Source organism: Pleurodeles waltl, chromosome 2_2, assembly GCF_031143425.1.
Source record: "Pleurodeles waltl isolate 20211129_DDA chromosome 2_2, aPleWal1.hap1.20221129, whole genome shotgun sequence".
NCBI classification, from domain to species: domain Eukaryota; kingdom Metazoa; phylum Chordata; class Amphibia; order Caudata; family Salamandridae; genus Pleurodeles; species Pleurodeles waltl.
The window spans coordinates 161,577,108-161,603,138 of record NC_090439.1 but is presented as its reverse complement, the minus strand read 5'-3'; positions in this window follow the sequence as shown (position 1 = coordinate 161,603,138).

Genomic DNA, 26,031 nt, shown 5'->3' with positions numbered 1-26,031 from the left:
GCTTGCATTAATCAGGCCCTTCAGAAATAAGGAACTGGTGCAAAAATGCTTCTTCAGATTAGCGTTGGCCATATTCTATGTATCTGACATCTTTCACAGACTACAGATGTATCCTTTACGCCAGTAATCCTCCATTTAGAGAGGCTAAGCCACCCAATCTACAGGACACTCTGTGACCATTCCTACAGGAGCATGACAGAGAGTGTCTAGTATTAAAGCAACCCTTGGAAGATTGGAGGATGTGTCCTAATGGAAACTGCAGAGATGACATCATGCAATGACTCATTCTGTGGCACATATTTGTAGTTTGTATTGGCAATAGGTGATTGTCAACCCTGACTGTGCTCAACTCCTCGTGCAGCATCCTGCTTCTCTACACAGAGGAAGAACACATTCTCAGCTCTACTTGCCAAGCAAATAACACAAACCATGGGTTCCATAGGGAAGGTGCCATTGTTTAGTACTAACCACTTGAAGCTTGGTGACTCAGTGATACCAGGTTCTGTATATAAACGCCTTTGATAAGAACTAGTCCAAGGAGTCCATGTCTTCATAACTGATGAATCAGATGTAGGAGAAGCCTGAACAAAAGAAATGCCTAAAGGATGACACTTATTTCAGAGAAACACACAGGCTCCTTGCACCCACAGATGCTGAAGATTTGAAAAGACACTTGGATGGTATCCGGTTAGTTCTTTTCATCCAGACGGCCTGAAGACCATATGTGTCATGAATAATAGTAGCCTAGATGAAGAACAAGGTGCATATGTGCATTGCCTAGTATACTCTCAATAAAAACACCATATCAGACCAAGGAGATGCTGCTCAAAAGCAAACGCACATGAGTACCACCAACTCTCATTGCAAAAAAAGCTAATCAAGAGAAAACAGCATTCAGGTGCAGACGGGGCTTCTATTACCTCAAGAGAATGTCTCAAGAGTTCTCCAGAGCTTTGCCTGCTGTAATGTGCCTCCACATTGTACTGGTGTCTGCCATATTATGCACCTCCCAACCATTATTATATGGCCTAATACACAAGACCATTCATTACAAATGTATTGCAAATGGAGCATGCTCTTATTGCATTTATGCTCAATACTGTATAATGATAATACACTCTGTATGTTTTCGATATTAAATAACATACAGACCTAAAATATTCACATAACGTGAATTCCCAGGGGATTCTTCTCACACTAAGGGCCTCATTACAACTTTGGAGGACGTGTTAATCCATCCCAAAAGTGACAGTAAAGTGACGGATATACCACCAGCCGTATTACGAGTCCATTATATCCTATGAAACTCGTAATACGGCTGGTGGTATATCCGTCACATTTGGGACGGATTAACATCTCCTCCAAAGTTGTAATCAGGCCCTATATCATGAATCAAAAGGGGGGAACCCTATTCAAGCAGTAACCATAATTCTCTGTTACGGTGTTTTCAGAAGCACACCCTAAATTAACCTGTGCTCAACCCTCTGGTAGCTTGGCACAAAAGCAGTCAGGATTAACTTAGAGGCAATGCGTAAAGTATTGATGCAGCTCTTCAGACAGTAATAAAGTGAAAAACTACACAATAAAACCCCACATCCATTTAAAAAATAGAATGAAATGTCATAAATAATTTAAGACCAAAATAACAAAAACCAAATAGTAGGACCAGAGATATGAAACTTTAAAGATTTAGGTGAAAATAGCGCCAAAAAGCACCAACGGTCGTTATCTGGACGTGCTGGACAGAGACAAAGTCACAAGTTCAGACTGCCTGCAATGGAGCACAGACCAGCTACAAGGACGGAGTAAGGCCTGCTGAACAAGATGATTGCAGAGCATTGCGAGGTCTAGTGTCCAGGATGCGTCATGCAGCCGAGGCGAAGCGGGGTCCTGGTGTCGAGGATGTGGCATGCCGCATCGGTTCCAGGGAACAGCAACGCTATGATGCGTAGTCCTGCATCATCAATGAGGATGGCATCAACAAGGGGCTTGTGATGCGTAGAGCGGCTGGTTCTGTGGAGTTGCTGGGCTTGATGTGGGGCCGTGCGTCAGCGTCAAGGATGGCTTCAACGAGACCATGCGAAGGATTAATATAGTGGAAATAGAGGTAAGGGGCATTTTGTAGATGTTGAGTAAAGCCCTGTCAAAAAGATTTTGGGCCCAGCAGCATAACCTCCTTTGGTGCCTGTGCCACACCTCTCTGCTAGCCTCAGCTTGTTGAACTTTAATAACATTCCCATTGTCCTTACTCTGGTTAAACAAATAGGCAAGATCTAATATAAATTTCCTACCCATCCATCTATGTTTATACTCTCATTTTTGTGCCTTGTTAACATCTTTGCCACTCAAATGCACATTGTGATACAACCGGTTTGCAGTCTTTAAGATTTGAGAGGTATGCATAGGGCTTGGTCAATAATTAAACATTCTACCCATTGAACAAAATTAAAAACATTAATAAAAACACTATTTTATTACTGTGAAGATGTCTGGCAATTATCTGCATCAGACAAGTGTCCATTTGTTCTACTTTGACTAGCCAATGCATCTCAATGGAAAGTTGCAGTTGGAAATTTGGAAACTTCGAAATGTTGTCACCAGTGCTATAAAGGTGGAGCTCTTGTTGTCTGACGTTTAAAGGCCTATTAGGGGTAGTGGCTAAGACAATAAGATAACTACAAGTCACCGTAAAAAGCCAGTTAGACCAAACCACCTGGCGGAGTTCTTTCCTCATGCAGGTGATGTTTTGGAGAACATTTTGTTTGCTGGGTACTGGAGCGAATCCCAGGGCAATGAAGAATAAAAGGCTGCAAAGCATTGCTTTTAGACCGTTTTTGGATTTGTCCAGAGATCTGATTAAAGGCAGCCCCGATCACGTCTGGCCTGTGAATACCAATTGTATTTATGGAAATTTCTGAAAAATTCTCAAGGGATGCCTGCACGAGGAATGTATTAGGTTAAATAAAACAAATTATGCAGCTACAAACAACAATCACATAGCGACCCTTTCGGCTGTCCTTGAGAAGCACGAATGCATGCAAAGTAAACACGCTTTGCTTTGGCCTTCAGAATCTAAACATAAAAAGTGCCCAGGCTTAAGATTGTTTGTGCCTCTGCAATCTAAATGGCATTACAAATTCCAAAAGAAGAGAAATGAGGCTCCTATGAAATATGTGATGCATTTTGTTTTGGAAAGAACTTAACCGGGAAGTATTATGCATTGAATGAAGAGCAGTCTTTTCAAGCAACAGGTTTTTCAAGGAGAAAATGCAAAAGTCGAGTTTTTTTATAAGGAGCTTAGCGCAACTATTTACCTAGCTTTGGAAAGTGTGCTGTAGGGAAATAAGGGGTAGCACCCAGTAGTGCAAACTGTATTTTCCAGGGGCGTAGCAGCGGGGGGTGGGGGGAGTGGTGGGAGGTGTAGGTCTGTACCTGGCCGGCACATCATGAGAGTTGCCTCTCATAAATTAAGGGGCAACAGGCAGTGCCCACAAGTCAAGGTTCTTGTGTTTATAAATTAAACACATAGGGGGTCATTATGACCTCGACGGTCTTTTCGCAAGACCGCCGAGGTACCGCCGTGCTGAAGACCGCCAGTGGTGGCGGTCTTCCGCGCCGCTTATTATGACCGCTGGCAGCCCGCTGTACTTTTTCGTATGGAAAGCCGCCAGCAGCCATACTGGCGGACGGCGGGAAGTGGAGGTTGCTCAACCTCCACTGCCACGTCAACAGAACACCGCCCACTGAATCACATCCCATGATTTGATGTGGCGGTGTTCTGGTGACGGTGTGTGCTGGTGGCGGAGCTGCCCCCATGGATCCCGTCCCCTCCCAGAGGATCAACGGACAATGTAAGTTGATCGTCCGTTAGGGAAGGGGGTGGGGGGGCGTTGTGTGTTGTGTGCATGCATGGGGGTGTGCGTGTGAGAGTGTAGAGAGGGTGAGTGAGTGAGTGTATGCATGCACGGGGGTGTTGTGTGTATGGGAAATGTGGGCAGGTCGGACGGTGTGCATGTCTGTATGTATGCGGGTATGTGTTGACGGATGTGTGTTTGTGTGTAGGGGTGTGTATATGTGCATGTTGGGGGTGTGTGCGTGTAGGGGTGTGTATATGTGCATGTTTGGGGTCGGGTGGGGAAGGGGCTTGTGCCACCTTTAGGGGGTGGCAGGGGGGTGTGGGGTGTGGGGGGAGGATTCGTGGGGGGTAGCAGGGGGTGGGGGATGGATCTCATGGCGGTTCCCAACCACCCAAGATCCATGGCGGTATGCAGGGTCCTGATACCATCGGCGGAGACCGCAATCTCCAGCCCAGCGGTCTTCACCGCCATGGTGGTCGGAATGGTGAAGTGGCAGATGACCGCGGCGGACATAATTCCATTTTTTTTTTCGCCGGCCTGTTTGCGGTCTTACTGCCGCTTTACCACCGACCACCAGGGTCGTAATGACCCCCATAGTTCATTTTCAGACTTACATTACCTTGAGATATGAACACAACTCATGCGAAAGGTGTTATGAAGAAATCCACGAATCTGCTGCAATTTCATACGTTTATTTGCAGTAGAAACAGCCACAGCATATAACGCACGATACGCGCTGCTCATGTCCATCCCAACCACCCACCTCGAATCCACTCTCCCCACATTCCACAATCCTACATTCCACAATACTACATTCCAATTACATTACGTAGGCCACTACATAGGCCAAATACATTCACCATCACAACACATCTCCCCCCCTTACATTTATAAATGTATTAGTTATGCATCAAGATTTATGCTAAAAGAACTTGCTTGTGGTTTTATTAATCACATTTAACTATTACCACAAACCATTATAGGTTAAATTTTCTCTATACTACATTTTGACCTAAAACTTATTTCCCACATTTACACACATAGGCTCTCATTTTGACATCGGCGGTAAAAACCGCCTACTGCCGCGGCGACAGCCGCCAAAAGACCTTTGCCGCGGCTACCTGGCGTCAGCCATAATATGACCACAGCCTGATTTCCACTACACGAAGGGAGGAAATCTGGCTGTGGCCATACTGGCGGATAGCGGTAGGGTGGCGCTGCTACCACCAGCAACTCCACGCCAGTAGACCGCTGGCAGACATATTATGAGATGATGAGGGTGTTGTATGTGTGTGTGTGAGGGTGTGTGCATATATGTGTGTGCGTGATTGCGGGTGCGTGTTGAGTGTTGATTGCGTGTATGAATGTATGGAAGTGTGAGTGCGTGTATGTTTAGAATTCGTAATGCGTGTATGTTTGGAAGTGTGTGCAGATGTGTGTGTGATTGGATGTATGCATGCCTGTATGTATGTGTGAATGACTGTGTGTATGCATATGTGTTTGAATGGGGGGGTGTGGATGAAGGGAGGATTTGGAGAGGTAGGGGGTGGGGTGTCTTTGAAGAGGTAGGGAGGTGTGGGGGCTCCCTATCAGTGACAAGGAAAGAATTCCCTGTCACTGATAGGGCCTACCACCCTGGTTTTCGTGGCATTATGAACGACACGAAAACCATGGCGGTAGACGGGGTCATAATCCCTCAGGAGGCACAATGGCGGCCGCCGGGCTGGAGATGGTTATCTCCAGCCTGACGCCTGCTACCGCCATGGTGGTCAGAGTACCAACCCGCCAATGTCATAATGTGGCGGTAAGTACCGTCAGCCTGTTGGCGGTACTACCGCCACATTATTGGCGACCGCCTGGGTCATAATGACACCCATAGTCACTAAACTTCGCAGGTCTAGTGATTCTCTGTCCACACCTACTAAATTTATACACTTTATTAGCTGTAAAACTGTCTTGCACACAAACTTTGTTATGGCTAAGCATTTGTGTAACATCAACATCTTGACTTGGGACGTTATTCTCACCCTGCATATTCTTATCTTTTCCAGATGCCTCCTCCATCAACCAAATAGCCTTATTCACATTATTTTGTTCCTCCCTTTGTACAGCGAGGCACGGCTCAGATATCATACTTTTCCGTCCTCAAGCAACACATCATTACATAGCACTTTCACAACCTTTAAGGGCGGATAGACTATCCTTTTTCCGTATTTCTTAAACCTGGGTACTTTCACCTTTACCCAATCACCAACCTGCACATTTGCAACTTTACATTTGTGAATTGTATCATAATATTTGTGGACCGTGTTTGTGTGACCATAATATTCTTTTTGACAGCCTCAGCTGTCCACTCACTCTTCCTACCACTAAACATCCTGCCTATATTCTTTTCTCTTAATGGAATCCTTCCTCTCATAATTTCTAAAGGACTGTAATCCGTGGAACTGCAAGAGGTAGTCCTACACGACCAAATTGTTCTCTACACTTCCCTTTCCCGAAACAATTTTACACTTTCTGCTAACTGTATGCTGTTCTTCAGTGCCCAGTTAAAACGCTCCACAGCACTATTACCTGCTGGATGATAGTTTGAAGAAGTAACATGTTTTATACCACACCTTAACAAAAACACTTTAAATTTGTCAGAAAGGAATTGTAACCCGTCTCTCAAAAAAAATGTATCCAAATATTCAAAAATGGCCTGAGAGTCAAAATTTCTCATAATCTCTATTTCTGGCCATTTAGAGAAATTATCTATCACAACCATTATGTATTTGGATACTTCCTCAGCATGTATAGCTCGCCTTATCTCTAGGCCATGTCTGGACACCTAATCGGACACAATAGTGGTTTAAATGTAGATAAGGTTTTCTCAGACTCATTACATAGAATACATTCCCTCAACTTTCTTTCGATAGCCACATCTATTCCTGGCCACCAATACAACTCTTTAAAATTTGCTCTTTGTCTTTGATATACATAAATGACCCTCATGGCAAATATCCAGTATTTTGTTCCTAAGTGCCTCTGGGGGAATGAGCTTACCATTACGCAGTAATCTATTATTTTCCATGGACAATTCTTCTTTAACTTCCCAAACCACATGTAAACTTCCTTCTAGATTATTTTTTGGTGACCATCCTTCACATAACAAAGTTTGTACTTTAAGTAATGTTGCATCTTCTTCTGACGCCCTATTCCACTCTTCTTCAGTAATTCTCTGAACGTCATCCACTACATCTGTTAGACAATAATCCTCAAATTCATTCACCTTATCGCCTGATTCTACCAAAGGCATTCTACTAAAAAAATCGGCAATTTTATTCTTGACTCCCGTCAAATAATGCACCTCAAACTTGTAATCTAAAAGCCTTATGGACATTTGAGCAATATGTGGAGAAGATCTGAGCAATACATTCGTTGTCAACACTTTGGTGAGAGGTTTATGGTCGCTTCGTAGCATAACATTTGTCCCCCATATAAATGACCTGAAATGTTGTAGACCCCACACGCATGCAAGAGCTTAACGCTCAATCACCGTTTACATTGCTTCAGTATCAGTTATTGAACGGGAAGCAAATGCAATTACACATTCTCTACCACGTTTGTCTATTTGTGTTAGCACAGCACCCAGATCCCTACAACTAGCATCTGTAGTGACCACACTTTGTACATTTGGATCAAAACCTTGAAGAGCAGGCGTTCTAATAATGTCATTTTTAATCATTTGAATGGCTGCCTCGCACTCCTTAGTCCACTCAAACATGCATTTAATTTTCAACAACTGTCTAATAGAGTAAGTTTTATAGGAATAATTATGCACATATTCGGCATAGTACTCTGAAAACCCTAAAAATGTTCTGACCTTATCTTTATTTGTGGGTGCAGGCAAATCTTTTATTGCGACCACTAAACTAGCCTTAGGTTCAACACCTTTACCACTAATCTCATGTCCTAAATATGTGACTTTTTGTGTAGCAATTTTACACTTGTTACATTCAGCTGTGAGCCTATTGTCACTTAATACTTGTAATACTCCCTTTATTTTGGCATCATGTTCTTTTTTTTGATTTACCCATAATAAGAATAGCATCTTGAAAAAAAACAGGTCATGTATTCTGTTAAATAGTTTAAACATTAATCTTTGGAACATAACAGCCACAGAAGCTAGACCAAAAGGAACCCTAACAAATTGAGAACAACCAAATGGGGTGACAGAAGCAGTCATCCTACGGCTATCCGGATGTAAAGACACCTGATGGTAAGCTGAGGTTAGGTCAATTGTGGTTAACCATTCCTTGCGTTAGTTAAGGCCACAATTTCATTGATTTTGGGTGAAGGAAATTTGTCTACCATTATATTCTTATTAAGATCTCTCAAATCCACACATAACCACAATTTACCAATAGAACGTCTAGCTACCACTAATGGTGCAATCCAGTCTAACGCTTCAATTTGTTCAATAATGCCCGCCTGTAGTAATTTATCCAATTCACTAGAAACCTCACTTCTAATACTTAAAGGTATGTTTCTTGCTTTCTGGACAATGGGTACAACATTATCCTTTAACAGAATTCTGTGTTGGATTTTTTTCAAATTACCAATAGTACCCGAAAACACCTATGGAAATAAAACTCTTATGGACTCCTCAATGATATCCTCATCCTGAGTTACAGAAACAGGTTCTGTGCTATTTAGATCAAGGGTCATACCCAGCTCATCTTGATCCCACCAACCTAAAACAGAAAGACCAGATTTAGAAACATTCATTTTACAGTTTGCTTCCCGATCCTTAAATACAAACAAACATTTCCTGTAACCTATCAAATTAATTGGTTCACCAGGAAAACGTTTTGGAGAATTATCAGGTATATCTAGATCTCCACAGACAATGTGTTTACATTTCTTCAACCAGACCATTTCATTTACAATTGTGTAAGGCGACCCTGAGTCTGCAGTAATACTACGGGTAACTCCTCCAATAGATATTTCACATTTCGGTTTCTTCTGTTGATTGTATGATGCTGAACACTCTGTGTTTTTTATATTAAGGACCCACATATTCTTGTTGTCAATATCCGATGCTGACCCCGAATCAGTGGCACTTTCTAATAATTTAATAGCGGCCTCCTTTTTTTCCTGCAGACCTTAAGAAAATTACCCATAATCCCACAACTGGAACATTTCTGACTACTAGCTGGACACATCCTATCATTTGCATAATGACCACAAATTCCACACCTGAAACACTTAACCTTGGTTTTGCAATCCTCTTCTTTTTTGAGCCTCAGTTCATAGGATCTCTGTTTACAGGATTTATTGTCTGTCACACTCAAACTTTTCCTTCCATTCTTTATTTTGTTAACCAGAGTTAGACTCCATTCTAGACTCATCCTCCTTTTTATTTCCCATTAACACCGCTTTTGCACACATTCAAGTCAATTCTGCTTTCTTGACTACCTCTAAGGTGCTTCCCCTTTAGCCCACAAGCAATCCTGTATATTTTGGTTTGCAGCATGCATAACTATTTGATCTCTTATAAGCTCATCATGCAAAGTGCCAAATCTACATGTCAATGCCAATTTTTTTAAAGCAGAAATGTAATCTTCGATTGACTCATCTTTATCCTGCCTCCTGTGAACAACTTTGTAGCGATCAATCCCAACACAAACTGTGGGTGCATTGTATCTGGCCAAATCCTCTAAAGCATGTATAAACACATCACCTTGTTCCCTTTGTTTTTTCTCAATGCGGTTATAAGTTTTGAGTCCGTAAGGACCTAGGCAATATAATAATATCTTCTTCTTTTTTTCCGCACAAAATCAATGTCTTCATCACAAGCAGAAATATAATTTAGAAAATATTCTCGCCACTCCTGCCATTTCATCGATGAATCACCAATACCTGGTAAAAACGATTGTGGTGGTGGTGGTAAATTAAACTTTTTTGATGCCATACTATGTGTTAATAACTTCTTTTTTTGAAGTTTGTTTCTTAATAATTGTTTTTAATTGTATTAAAATTAGAAGAACAACACAAGAACGCGATGGTGGAGCTTCCTGGTAGGTTCCAGACGTAAGAGCCAGTGTAAAATAACCAATGCAATCATGTAGGTGAGCTCTCTAGTTGCTTTTTATACGTATTGTTGTCAGGGCCCATGAACACGTGTGGTTATCCCATGTGCCTAGTCCCTCTGCCTGTTGCAGTGAAAGCGGCACGAGCAGAAACAGATTGCAGTGGCACAAGAGCACACCCAGCGCGTGAGAAGCAACGTTGGAAATGAAGATTAATCAGAACAAAAACTCATCCATTTACTGATCCTCTGCTGAACTGATCTGTAAGTTCTTATGTACATGAAGTTCTTCATATATATCGTAGTGCTCCGTACTCCATAACTTGTAATACGTCCTTTGTAAACCCGTGGATGCCGGGGCTGCTGAGCAATCATCACCAAATTTGTTCTGAAGAAATCCACGAATCTGCTGCAATTTCATAAGTTTATTTTCAGTAGAAACAGCCCCAGCACATAACGCATGATATGCGCTGCTCTTGTCCGTCCAAACCACCCACCTCAAATCCACTCTCCCCACATTCCACAATCCTACCTTCCACAATCCTACATTCCAATTACATTACGTAGGCCACTAAATAGGACAAATACATTCTACCATCACAACAAAAGGTCAAGGCTTGTGCTACACTGTGCGTCAAATAGTTTCTAAACAGCTAACTTTCCTTTAATTTTATTCCATTAGAAGAAATGGGGAGCACTTTCAGGAAAACTAAATCACTGATTTCCCTGTTTTTGCACAGACACAACCACAATTATGTGGAAAATAATCCCTAAAGTGGCTCCTCCACCCAGTACTTAATTTATGAATGAAAACGTGCCGGTGCCCAAAGACCTCCTCTTAAACAGGCGGCTGCTACAATTAAATGTGTGAACACGAAATACTGAGGCAGCGTAATCCTGAAGTTATCTCGGGCCTCTTCAATCCATTTGACGTCACTCACTGCCCCTTCTGCTCACTCTTGCAGCTTTCTGCTATTTAATTTTTCTCTTCCTCCGTCTTTACCATATGTGTATTTTGCTTGCAGTACATGCTTGAGGCAGAAAAATAAGTGCCGGCTCTCAAAAATAGGAGCAGGTGGTCCGCACAGAAACAAGCACAAATTAAGCACTGCCTCCATCTCTATCGACCAAAATGAAGTGAGGAGAGCACCTTAACATGTTTAGGACAAAATAATGTTGAAAAAGTGCACTTTGGGCATCCATTCACTATATATAACATTTAATTAACATGACAACAGAAAACCTTGCTATATGGCCTCACATTCCCATTAGTGTAGAGTATAGTATTGGTGCTCAATACATTCTAAACATGCCTGTTGTCAAACATGTATTCTGGGACAATGTACTTGTGTACTTAACAATCTTAAATTGTTTGGTTGCTGAGTATTACTTTGGCAGTAGCGTTTTCTGGTTCTCTTCTATTACTTGCTACAAGACTTTGCGTGATGAACATCCGTTAAGTTTTCTGTTTGTACAACTTATTACAGGTTACGCAGTGCATAAATCACCCATACCTGTGAACTGCACATTTGGATTTTATTGTATAAACAACTACAGGTTAGTGATACTCTTGGGCTTACTGACTTGGGACACCTTTGTTGCTATCTTCATTTGACATGGTTTACTGACCTTGTCCTTTTGTAGCTCTACAGTGCTGCTGCTTTTAAATTGATTAACCCAATCTGAAAAATGACATTCTATTTACAAAGAATACAGAAAAATAAGGTACAGGATATAAACATCTAAATTTTCATTTTACACTACTCAGCTCTTTATTAGAGCCACTTACTCATGGTCAGAATAGATATTTCCTTTCACCTAAACATATGGTGACAGGATATCGTGTTGCTGATTTACTTGGTGCAACAACTAACATTAACTTGCATGAACATAGCATGCACTTCTTTCTTCCCTCTTTCTACCTGATAATTTTTGTCTTCTTTCTGGCATTTCAATTAATACAAAAGCTACTTTTTTAGATATATTGTGTAAGTCTGATACTATTTTGAATACATAGAATTGTGTTGGCATGTTGACTGGTGTTTTGATGTAGAGGTCCTTTTCTTATCACACTTTTAGGTGCTTAGATGTGTTCACACGTAGTTGGTGTGTGGTATCACATTGGATTTTAAAATTCACTTTTTGGTGCAAGATGGTAGATTGGTCAAAGTATTTATGGAAAAACAAGTGATATTAAGAAATGATATGATTTGTTTTATCAGCCTTGATAAAGTCCCGTTTGGGACGAAACACGTGTCGGCTGAATTGGATTATGGCTGAATTGGATTGTTGATCTACAAATTTATTTTCTACATCGGTCTGAAATGGATTATTAAATTACATGTCGATCTTCCACATTGGATGACAAGAACTTTCAGTGCAACAAACCAATGAATTGGTTATTACTCGACTACTGATGAACTTATTGCAGCATGAGGCTTGGACATTGCCAAAACACAAAATACGAGGCTGTGACTAAGTCATAGGTCTTGGGACAAATGTGTGGTGTTCTTGCTTATTCTTGACTTGGCTTTATTATATATTTCTTGTTGGTCTTTCACAAATCTTTTGTTGTACACATGCACTTTTTATAGATATGCTTGGTATTAAAAGTATTGTAACAGTACAGTCTCGGATACATCATACACCATTGTCTTACAGCGTAGGTCTATTTTTTTCTCTTAAATCACAGTACGACTATTTATCAAATTTCTCAACAGTATTATGGATTCCATGTATTGAACTAGAAATTGTAATCCCTTTCACTTGTTTAGGTGTGCTCCATTCCTAATTTGCACTATATATAACATGCCTGCTCTTCTCTCTTTAAGCAATTATTGACAGTGTATAAACAACATGCATTACAACGACCTTTTACTGATTATTGCTTAAAGATCTCCGTTGTGATGTTGTTTGCTAGTGGTGTTTCCTCCAGGGCACCCTACTGTTATGTCTACTTTACATTGTGAGGCTGACACGCTCTAATATGGAGCCTTGGGAATTTGTGATTCAGGAATGTTGGTCAGTTGCGGTAGGCAACCTTCAAGGAGGGATATCGGTACTGTGCCCAGTAAATCGTGTAAGGGTGTCAGGAACGTGTTACTTTTGCAGCATGATATTCTGGTAATAGGTAGAACCAGAGAAGAATACGAACGAACGCAACTCATGCAAGTACTGAACATTCTGGGGAAAAAGGTTTGTGAAAGAACAAGTCACCTACCTGGGGCACGAAGTCACTGGGGAGGGCACCAAACCTAAAAAATAATTATTAGAAGCTATCTGAGAAACACCAGTACCTAAAAACAAAGATGACTTATGAGCACATTTAGTTTTGCTGGAATTCTATTCCAAATTTGTAAAGAATTTCTCTACAAAAACGTATGAGATGAGCCAACTACTTAAATTCAAAAACAAATTGGAGTGGTCAGAGCAATATGAGAAAAAATGTATGTCCTTTAAGTTGGACATTTTTAATGCTCCACCCTTGCAGGGTTTCGATCCTGCCCCATGTAGAGTACTCACCACTGATGCCAGTGACAGGGTCTTTGGAGCTGTCCTAACGCAGAAAGATGCGATGGGTGTAGAAAAGGATATGACATATGCTTCTCATTCATTAACTCTGAGAATTCTAATTAGACTCACACTACTCTTAAGCCACTTTCACATCCCATAAGTAGTCCAAGCATGCTTTGGGAAAGAATTTGCATTGATGTCACCGGTTCTGTGTGAGAAAACGGTGAACAGAGATACCTAATATTGGTTGTTGACCGTTTCTCTAAGTGGCTAGATATAGAAATTATTCAGAAAGCTGATGTTTTTAACATGATATTGCTTTCAGAGAAAGTATTTTTAAAAGAAGGATTACCCAAATATATTCTAAGTTAGAACAGTCCTCAGTTTACATCAACATTTAAAAAAAATCTTGAGCAGGAACTTAAAACTAACCAGTTTTCATTCTCTGCTTCTAACATTACATTTGTAATATTGAATAAATGAGACACCATGAAATGAATATTGCTTTGATGAACGTTATTGCACAAAAAGGAGTGCATAAATTTAATGTTTAAAAGTTTAGTAAAACAATAAGAGGGATAATAATAGTTTCCTAAGTAGCATATAAAATGAGAAATCATCATTTGATGCGTTATTGATTAAGCAGAATAATTATCACAAGGACACACACAGAAGCAGATCCTCCCTCCATAAGCCTTTCTTCAGAAAAGTAAATACAAAATGAATGATGTTTAACTGAAAACGTGTTAGCACAAATCTGTGATGCATATTAGCCATAAATGTTAAGTGCAGTTCTATATTATTGTTGGTAGAGTTCAGAATACAAGCCCGTATGGAGTGAAAACACAACACAAGAAATATCCCAAAACAAGATAGAAAAATTTGGTATTGTTTAAGAAATAAAATGATGTCAAAACAAAAGAAATCTATTCAGTAGAAACGTAAAAATGCAATTTTAAAATTTGCGTCCAATCGCAATGGAGCATAGGCCAAAAACAGGGACCAGGTTAGCTACACTAAAAAAGTTACTTTCTTACAGTCCAGCAGGAAGAGTTAAAAACAGGATTTCACAGAAGGAGCTCAACTGATGCCTGCCAAGGATCCAGCACCTAGGAAAGCACCTCTTGGGGATCAGGAACTCACTCCAGCAGGGGTCAGCAGAGCACAGGCAGGTCCAGTACCAGGTCTAGGCCGGGACAGTTGGAGGGAGGCCTCTGGAGCTTGTTCTGTGCCTGAGCTCAGACGAGGAGGAGGACGAGGTGGTCCAGTCTTCCTTCTCATAGCGCAGGGCAGGCCTTATGCAGAGGGGGAGTCCTCTGAAGAACAAGGCACACCTCAAACAGCAGTGCTGTCCTCTGGGGACGATGGCAGACCTCAACCAGCAAGCAGTGTTCTGGCAACATGCAGTCCTTCTTTTGTACTGTCCACAAGTCCAGGAGTGTACTGAACAGTTTGTCTGAGGGTCTGATATTTATTCCTGGTGCCAGCCTGAGAGAAACCTCTATACTTCCCCCTACATCTGGTTCTGGAATTTTCCTTCCTCCTCTGCCCTGGCTCCAAGAAGTCTAGGATAACAAAGAACTGGTGTCAAGTTCTTTGTGAGTGTCCTGGAGAGAGCCCGTTTTGAATGCAAATGGGACAGAAAACAGCTCTGCCACTTCCACCCTGGCAGGATGGTCCAACATGTCCCCCTTTATCTTACTGTCTGCAAGGAATACACAAAGGCCAACTGCTAATTATTCACTGTCATATGATCCAGGACACAGGCTGCAGGCACCAAATAGTTAGGGCAAAGAATGCCATGTTTCTAAAGGTGGAATTTTCAAGAACTGTCACTTAAAATCCAACTTTACCGCTGAAAAGGATGTTAAATTGCAATTCTTTTGAGATCAAACATGACATTTCTACCTGTTCCGAATCAAAAGTTAGCACTTGTTAAATGTAATAAGGCAACCCAGTGTTATCATACATGAGAGGGCCTCATAGTAGTGAAAAACAAATTTGGGACTTTTTCACTACCAGGACATATAAAACTTAAAAAACACATGGTCTACCTTTTAAATACACAGTGCCTTGCTCCATGAGTATAGTATAGTAAATATACAAATCAGGTGTAAGCTAATATTACCATGTTTTAGGGAGAGAACACAAGCACTTTAGCACTGGTTAGTCCTTATGCCAACAAAAACGAAATTCAGAAAACAGGAGTGCTAAAGGCAAAATGCTTGGGGGTGACCCTGCAGAGAAGGCCAAGTCCAACACATGTCCACAGGTACCCCATCTATGCCACAAACCTTCCGCTTGGAACCTCTATTACTAGCAAGTTTAGCGATGTGGTCAATCCCCTGTAGTGTACAGCCTTTGGCCGTGCACTGTAGAGAGTTATCTGAAGGCCTGGCCTTTGGCCATTAACTGCAGAGGTTGGCTGTAATGCCTGGCCTGTGGCCAACCCCCCGCTGTGATCTTTGGCCATGCACATTATACAGCTGGTTGCAGGGTCTGGTGCCAAGCCAGCAGGTATCCAATCTCCAGCTGACAGCCAACTCCACCCCCACATTCTTGCCATTTATTTTCTTTTTGCAATATTGAGGTAGACCCGTGATAATACGAACTAGCATCACCTCCACAATACTTCAGCCTTGTGCAAGCTTCACCCAATAAGGCTAGCAAGGTTTGCAGGATCCCACAGTACCAAACCTGAGGGAGTTCTGTGGTATCTCATAAAACTGCTAAGCTGGGTCCTATAGAAGCAAACATTTTTGTTTTATTTTGGCCCCAATGGGGTCCCCCCACAGGGCAAGGGGTCAAGGTATCTGTTACCAGGACCCTTATTTTTTTTCTTAACTCAGGAAATGGAGACCGACTCCCCAAGTCTCATAGTGGCAGCTGCAACATTTTCTTTTAGGTTGCGGATAGCTAATCAGATTTCCCGATCCCACAGGACCAAAATGGTCAGCGGGAAAAAAGGTTTCTCAACCAATCAGATTAATCTGTTTGTTTTAATTTACAGTGGCACATGGCACCCTGTGGACTTCAGCAGGACCAACCGTCCAGATAGACCTATTCTTTTCATCCCTTCATGACCACCTGAGAACCTCTTTTAGGCCACATTTTTCAAAAACTGCTGAAAAGATTTACAACTGAGTAAAGTTGTATTTTTCAGCCAATTATGGTGTAATTCAGTTTCAGTCATTATTTTCTGTATCATTTTCCAAAATTTCCTATGGGAATAAATACAGGGACAGTACATTTTAGGACCCCCCTTTTTCTCAGCACCAGCTGGACGCATTGCCACAAAGCTTTCCAGGAAGCAATTGGGGGTGTTAAAACATTTTTGGAACGCTTTCTGACGATTTGTCTAACTCCACCAAAGTTATTAGCAAATCAAAAAACGCTCTTACTATGGAAACTCTGACCTTAACATAACTACACAATGGCAACTGCCACTGTCTGTTTTGGTCTCCATCCTCCCCTCTTGCACCTGGTGCACGCAGGAGTCAGGGTACACAATTAATTCAATAACAAACTCTGGGGGTCATTCTGACCCTGGCGGTCGGCAGTGAAGCGGCGGTAAGACCGCCAACAGGCTGGCGGTCTTTTTTCATGTATTCTGACCATGGCGGTTACCGCGATGGTCAGCCGCCGCTTCACCGTTCCGACCGCCACGGCGGTAATGACCGCCGGGCTGGAGACCTGGGTCTCCAGCCCGGCGGTCGTCACATACCGCCGGCGGTATTCCAACCCGCCTGACCCCGGCTTACCGCCATGGATTTCATGCGGTTGGGGACCGCCATGCAATCCATGGCGGTAAGCACTATCAGTGCCAGGGAATCCCTTCCCTGGCACTGATAGGGGTCTCCCCCAACCCCAACCCCCACCCCGACTCCCTCCCCTACCCCCACCACCACCCCTGCCACCCCCAAAAGGTTGCAGGACCCCCGTCCCCCACCCCGATCCCCAACATATACACACACATACACACATACAGGCACACATTCATGCACATAAACACACACCCCCGCATTCATGCACGCATTCATGCACATACACACACCCCCCGCATTCATGCACGCATTCATGGACATACACCCCCCCGCATTCATGCACGCATTCATGCACATACACATACACACACAACCCCGCATTCATGCACGCATTCATGCACATACACACACACCCCCGCATTCATGCACGCATTCATGCACATACACACACCCCCCCGCATTCATGCACGCATTCACACGCCCCCTCAATATACACACACGCACACCCCCATGCACGCACACAACTCACAACACTCCCCCACCCCCCTTCCCTAGCGGACGATCACCTTACCTGTCCCTGGTGATCCTCCGGGAGGGAACGGGCAGCTCCGCCGACACCGACACGCCAACAGAACACCGCCACAGCGAATCGCAGGTCGTGATTCGCTGGGCGGTGTTCTGTTGGCGTGGCAGTGGAGGTGGAGCTACCTCCACTTCCCTGCCTGCCGCCAGTATGGCTGTTGGCGGTTCTTCGTCCGGAAACGGGCGGAGCGCTACCAACAGTCAGAATGGCCCATGCGGAAGACCGCCAGCACTGGCGGTCTTCCGTACGGCGGTCCCTCAGCGGTCTATTGAAAAGACCGCCGAGGTCGGAATGACCCCCTATGTCTGTTTAACAAGAAGCAAGTTATCCACACTGGAGTGAAAATTGTTTTTATCAATTAAGTAGCCAGAGTTTGTTTTTGGATATATGTAGAACTATATTTGTATTCCTATATCTAAATATTTAGGAAAAAAAAATATATATATATATATTGAACTCAAATCAACTTAATCTCTCCTATGTGGCACAGTATTACCTCACAAGCCACATGGATGTCACAGATGATGGCGGCACACTCTGGCTCATTTCCATATTTTATTTACTTGTGTGCATGAGAGACTTTCATTCCTATGTCATGGCGTTCGGGTTGCACTGCTAATGACCCCAAAAATTATGTTACTTATGACATCTTTAATAACATCATTGATAATATCAATGTGTTATTTGCAGTTAAATTGTTGACAAAAAACTCTGCATGGTGGGGGCACAAGTTATTGTTACCTTAGGGCACGAGTTATAGTTACTTGAGGTAACTTTAACTGGTGACTTTCTATGGTTTTGTACGTTAAAAATGTGAGCCTAACTATAACGTCCCAGTAACCTTTGTTTTTCTCAGTGAATATATATATCTATATCTCTCTCTCTCTATATATATATATACATATATATATATATATATTATATATATATATATATGTGTATAAAACACAGTATATATACCGATATATATATATATATATATATATATATATATATATATATATATATATATAACCCAGTGGCGGTCGCCACTGAGTAGTTATAGTTAGGTCTGCATTTGCATAGAAGATGACTCTTTTGGTTAGCTAATAACGTTGGTATCGTTTGATGAATCTTCATGAAACTTTCAAAAAAGGTTCTAGTTTTGCTAGTTTCTTCATGGAATGTTTCGGGGTTATCCATCAAACTGGGGCCAAGAGAAAAGGGGAGTCCCAAACAAAAATCTACCTGCATTTTCCAGAGGCTGTGTTGAAAATGTCTACAGCCAAAATTGCTGAAGGGAATTACACCAACTTTGGCAGGAAGCTAGATCATGATCCAAAAAGTATGTTTTTTGTGATTTGGATGAAAATCCATAGTCGTTTTAGATAAAATAATAAAATGAAGCTACAAATTGTGGCTATATCGATTGTTGTTTACATTGGACTCTCACAGGAGTACCATGAGTGCAGCTTTGAAAAATAAAGCATTCTGATTAGCCGAGACAGCTTTTTTTCCCTTGGGGCAACTCTCTTCCACAAGAGTGAGACTACAGCAGGAGCGAGTGTACTCATTGGCTGGCCGCAACATGAAGAAAAATGTCTTTGCAGCCATGACAGGACTCGAGGATTTAGTCCCCTGGTCTGAGATTGTTTTTAAACAAAGATGTAAGAGGGCAGAGTTGGGATATCCTGTCCTCCTAGCTCTAGTAGGGGGTCCAAAACGGATCCCCCCTGGGTAAAAATGTAAAAACCTAAACAAAAGCTGACATTTAAAAAATTAAAATGACCCCCAGGGTGGGCTAGGACCAGAAGATAAAAATTTAATTATTTGGGGAGGGAGTCATGCATGGAGCCCCCTTACCTGAGCCAATTACAGCCCCACTGCCCTAGCCTCCAAGGGCCCCAGGCACCCCATAATGAAAGTAGAGGGGAGGAGGATGCATGCCTCCCTCCCCTAGCCTGTAAAGGACCAGGGGACCCCACCCCCCAGTGCCAAAACATAAATATAAAGTGAGGACAGTGTTTGACCCCCTCTTCCAAGCCTGTAAAAGCCAGGAGGCCTAATCCCCTGAAAGTGAAACAGAAATGTATAGGGGAGTGCGGCATATGACCCTCCTCCCAGAGCCTTCTAAGGCTCCAAAGCCCCCAACCCCGAGAGACACCATTTCCCTGCCCGCATTCTCGCAGAAAGGAACACTTGTCTGTTCCCACTTGGTGGGAGCTTAAAAATGCTCCCGTGAGGAGGGAGCAGACAGTTGTTACCCTGCCTGTGCTCTTGTGGGCAGGGAAACTCAGATTACTCCCGACCTGTGGAAGTATTGAAAAACAGCTACTCCCACCAGGTGGGACCAATGCCAACTACCAATGCATGAGTGCATGTGAGGAAATGTGGGGTTCCATGGGCCCTGAGGCTCCCGCCATGCTCCCAATATCCTGTCCTTGTGGGTGCCGTTGGTGGGCACAAAGGGGCACCCACCTAAGTCCCAGGGGCCCTAGTGGCTCTGGGAGGAGGGGTTGTGCACCCTCCTCCCCTTAATAAAAATAACAGGCCTCGAGGAAGGGGTCCCAAGGGGCCCATAGTGGCTCAGCGAGGGAGGGTGCATGCCCCGACCATTTAAATAAAAAAAGGCCTGACGATGGGGTCCCCGGAGCCTGCAAAGACTCAGGGTGGGGTTTTGGCTGTCTGTGGGGACTGGACGTAGGGCCTGGTTACAGGCAAAGTCATCAGGTGAACCTCACGGCACTCATAGTGAAAGGCCAGACCTGCTATGGGCTTGGCTTTACTTGTGGTAATAAAATATTACTTTACATTAGAAAAAAACAAAAGTTAAAGTGACGTTATAGTTAGTAATTGCAACTATACCTTACTTTACATTTAAAAACAAACAAAAAAATTCACTACAAATAAACATAGGTTAAAGTAACCTTATAGGTAGATGAAAACGTAAGTGGTAATGTATTGTTTTAAACTAAAAAGAACACTGAGAATCACCAGTTACAGTAATCTCTAGTAACTATAACTCATGCCATAAAGTCATTATAACTCCCAGCCTCACAATGCACAGCTTACCCCACATATTACATCACTCATGATATGCTCTATAACAACACTGAAAACATGACTAACACGATAGTAAAATTTGCATATACTAATTTACCTTTGTGAATCTGCCCTTTTATAGGAAAATATAATGAAAATACAGGAGCGTTGAATCTGGAACCCTAAGGGGACACTCACTGTCTTTGACACTGACACAAGGGCACAGACATACATCCACTAACACCAACACTATGACCCCATTGCGGACTTCTAGTTACTGGGTAACTAGCCCTGTGGTGATGATATGAGGACACAGACACACAAGGATATTGGGGTGAGGCATACACGTGGGACAACTGAGATAAGAACACAGGCACATGGAAACAGGATATTGGACATTGGGATAAAGGAATGGTACTATGATGCGGACACATGGAAATAGAGACACTCACAATGAAACATGGACCTGAAAATACTGACATAAGAACGCTAAAACGGTAACATGAACACCTGGGCATTGTCAATGTGACACCGACATTAGGACATTGATAATCAGAAAGTGGCACTGGAGGACTGTCATTATAACATGACTATGGGGAAAATAACTTTGGAACACAAACTCTGGGGCTTGCCTGATCATGCTTCTTTGGAGAAATTTCTTTAGAACTGCCGTCCCCAAATTATTTTTCAAATTATCCTTCCTAATGGATCCCTCATGCCTGATCCTCTTAGATTGGCCAATTTAGGATCTCTCATATGCTATCACCCTAAACCCCCAGAGTCCATTCCATCACTGTCCTACCACCTACTTCCATTTTGTGTTCCACATATTGCTTGATGGCAATAGTGTTATAAAAATAAACATCATGACAGCACTTTAACACTTTTAATCTAAAACATTAAGATGGGGCCTTAGAAAGCATGGGGAATTTGGCATCAATATACAGACAATAAGATTCAAATATCGACTTTGACACTGGCACAAGGGGACACTTGGAAACCAAAGCTGACAATGGGACATACTTGCTGACACAGGAAGACTGTAACACTGACACAAATGCAATGATTTTGATAGGGCGAAGCTGGGATACTGACACTGGAAGACTCAGATGGATACTGGAACTCCGTCATCAACATATGGACACTAACATTGGGGCAGGGCACTGATATGGGGACAGTTATATGGAGATGCTTACACTGTCTTGGGGTATGGGGATTAGTGATACAAGGACACTGGCACATGGACATGAGGACAGAGGGACAACTGACTCTGGAATACTTATATGGGGATATGAACCAGTAAACATTGACACTAGAGCAATTGGAATGAAATACTGAATTTTGAACACTGATTGAGTGGCATGGATAAGGGCAGTAATATATGTTTGCAGGCAATCAAAATAACTGACATTCATAAGGCGCATGAAAACACTTAGCTATGCAGGAGATGGTGCAAGCAAAATTAGAAAGCTGAAAAAATGGCCTAGAAGAAAACATTTTATCTACTCTTAAATTGTTCTATCTCGCCAATGTTTCTCAGCTTCATGGGAGACGAGTCCACCACCTGGACTCCATGACTTGAAGTAATTTAGTTCTTTGATAACTTTTATTGATCTTAGTGAACCAGTTTTTGTTCAGGGAAGGAAGGGAACAATGAGGAACTTGCATTTTCTTTCTGGTCTTCCAGTGGACCAGTCTTTCTTAATTAATGATCCTGTTGACCAAGATAAGGGTACAGAATTTTACTCCATCAGTCCGCGAAAGTCAGTGGAACCTACACAAGTTGGGGGTGATGTGATCATGCGTTTAAGTCCCACTACTGCCTGACCTTCAAAGTTCTGAATTATTTGGTGACAGAATAATATATTTTTAGGAGCCACTCATAAACCAGGTGGCACAATATTCAATCTTAGATCCCACAGTAGCTCTCGCTATGGTGGCTCTAGAGTCATTGACTCTGTCAAGGAGACACCATCACTGGGACACTGACCCATAGGATTAGGAATACATGGAAATATATGCATATAGGGTCAGAAACCAGAGAAAGACTCGCCATGTCACTGATATGGAGACTCTGACAATCGGGAAGTGATTTCACAAGGAAAATGGTGCAGGGATTCTAGATCTGACTCACATTGCCAAAAGGTTGCTTGACAGCAAAGTAGAGTGTGTTCATATGAGGAAATGTTGGGGTGATTGCATAGCAGCTGTTCATCAATGGTATATATATATATATATATAACCTTAAACACTCCTTCAAATATCAGGAGAACCAGGACACCTCCAATATGAAAATTCAATTTATTTCAGCACAAAATCCAACGCGTTTCGGCAACAGCCTTACTCATGACTAAGGCTGTTGCCGAAACGCGTTGGATTTTGTGCTGAAATAAATAGAATTTTCATATTGGAGGTGTCCTGGTTCTCCTGATATTTGAAGGAGTGTTTAAGGTTATATTAGGGTCTCTCGGAACCCATCCAGGACCGCTGTGTGGAGCACCTGCATTCCGGGACTTGGTTACGAAATATATATATATATATATATATATATATATATATATATATATGTATATGTGTGTGTATGTGTGTGTATATATATATATATGTGCAGTCACCCCAAAATTTCCAGATACGAACACACTCTACTTTACTACAAAAACTTGCCTTTCCTGTAATCAGGCTGCACCTTATGGCTGAAAATCTCTCATAGGATTTAATGAAGTTATATCTAATATATACCTAGGGAAGGAAAAGCACTTTTTGTTTTGCCAGTAACTTTGGCACCGCTTTATGAATCTTCACAAAATTTTCAAAACCAATACGACAGTCGGTTCAGCTGCTGTCTTGTAAGTTTTGGGGTGATCAGTCAAGCAGGGGCAAAGAAAAAGACGGGTTACAAAGCCCTTTTTTCCCATTCATTTTCCCCTGGAGCCTTTAGACATGCCTACAGAGTAAACTGCTGAATGGAATTACACCAAATTTGGCAGGAAGCTAGATCTTGGTTCACAGATTGTGCTTTTTGTGTAAATATTTTGGTGTAAATCTGTTTAGTAGCACCTGAGATATTAAAGTTAAAAAAAATATAGATACCTAAACACACAGAGGATCTGGGAACCAGGAAGTGTTGGCAGCCATTTTGGGACTCAGCTTCAGCTGAGAGCCCCCAACAAGAAAAAGAAATGCCAACAAATGGGAGGCAGGATAGGTATACCCTGAGCCCAAGCCTTGTCACCAGGGCAAAAACGCATTTTTTAAAAAACATCTTTGGAAAAATCCACAGATGGATCTGCAAATTTGCCAAAAACATGAATAAAAAGAGAGCGTTCCCCCTTGATTGCTATTTCAATATGCCTGGGTGGGCCAGGTCCCGGGGGCATTGCAGGTATTTAAAAAAAATGGAGGGGGGCACACCTCCCCAGGGCTATAATTAAAAAAGATGCAGGCCCAATATGGACTCCCTCTGGCCCCAGGAAGCACCACCACCTCCCTGGTGCCAATTCATCTTTTAAAAAGGAGTGGGGTTGAAGGCCCCCCTCCCGGGTCATATACAGCCCCGGAGATCACCACTTCCCTGGGGCTGGCCCTGTGTTGAACAAAGGAGGGGCCCCCCAGGGCTGCCCCCTGCTACTTCTCCAGGTGCCCACCCTCAGGAGGTATCTGTTTGCTTTTGCTTGGCAGGAGCTGTGGCTATATTTATTTCTTCATGTTGACAGGTCCTGCTGTCAAAAAGTAGAGTGTTTGCTGTGACTTGGCTGCAGCTGTCAAAGCAAACAGCTATAACCCGGGTGTGGGCACCCCAGTACATAGCAGGACACAGCCCTGGGGGATGGCGGTCCCCAGGGCCATCAGTGCCTCCATGCGGAGTGCCACATGACCCCCTCCAACATGGAAGAAGCCCCAGTGGGATCCCCGGGGCTTGGAGGTTCGAAACGGACCCCCTTTCTCTTTTTAACTATTTGCCACTGGGAACTGATGTTCCCCAGTGCTGTGGGGGGTGAATGGTCCCCTGCACACTATTTAAACATTGCCCCCGTGGGAGGTGGTGGTCCCTGGGGCTCCATGGGAAGGGGGCGGTTACCCCTGTTTGTTAATTGTTAAAAGCCCTGGGGAGGTGATGGCCCGAGGCTGATGTAGGGCCGCACAGCCCCCCTGCAATAATGTTGATCATGGAAAAAAGAATTGGGGGAAAAAAATTGGGTTTCACTCTTTTTCTCTGCCCTTCCCCCACACGTCACCGCAAAACTTCACCCAAAAAGTTTACAGATAGCAGCTGATGTCACTGGCATTTTTGGGGGGAAAGTTTCGTAAAGATTTGTCGAGCGGCGCCAAAGATATAGGCAAGTGAAAAAATGCTTTTTATATAGAAACTAGGTCCTAACTATAACTACCTAGTGGCGACCCTATATATATATATATATATATATATATATATATATATATACACACACACACTTCAAATACCCGTGCCTGGGCAACTGTTACTCAGAATCACTGTTGAATGCAAAGGACTGTGGGCAGTGCTATGGCTTGCAGAAGATATCTAAAAGAACCTGCAAGAGGTCTGCTTCTGGAATGGATAACTCTTAGGTTCTGCTAGACTCAGAGGACAGATTATTCAAGGGTGTGCCTCATTGAAATTAAGAGAACGCATCCTGGAAGAATCAGGACGATCTCTGACCGACATCCTGACCATGAGAAGAACGAAAGAACTGTTGAAAGCAAGAGCCTCCCATATGGAGGCAGCGCTTCAAAGCCCAATCAAGGTAGAACATGTCACCGCAGTGATGCCCGCACCTAACAGACCGAGACCTCGAAAAACATCAGCACAGAGGATGTGTGGTCGCTGTGGAGGGCCATCACACCCATTCACAGACTGCCCAGCCCGGGGAAAGAAATGCGCAGGCTGTGGCAAACTCAACCACTACGTGAGAATGTGCTGCTCGACAAGATGTCAAGCAACCTAGGTCAAGGTAAACGCTGCCCTGGAGATTCAGACCAGAGGCAGTGATATGGACGACGATGCGGAAGCAACACAAACCTTGCTCTCAGTTTTCATCATCAGCACCGCTGCTCAGAAGGGTGGGAAATTACCCAAGTGTAAGGTGCTGAAAGCAGGATGTACCCTCCTTGCCAGAGTGGACACTGGGGCGTCCATCAATGTCATGTCACTCGCCACATACCAAGGGCTTCTGCCACTCCCCTCTTGACGCCAGCACACAT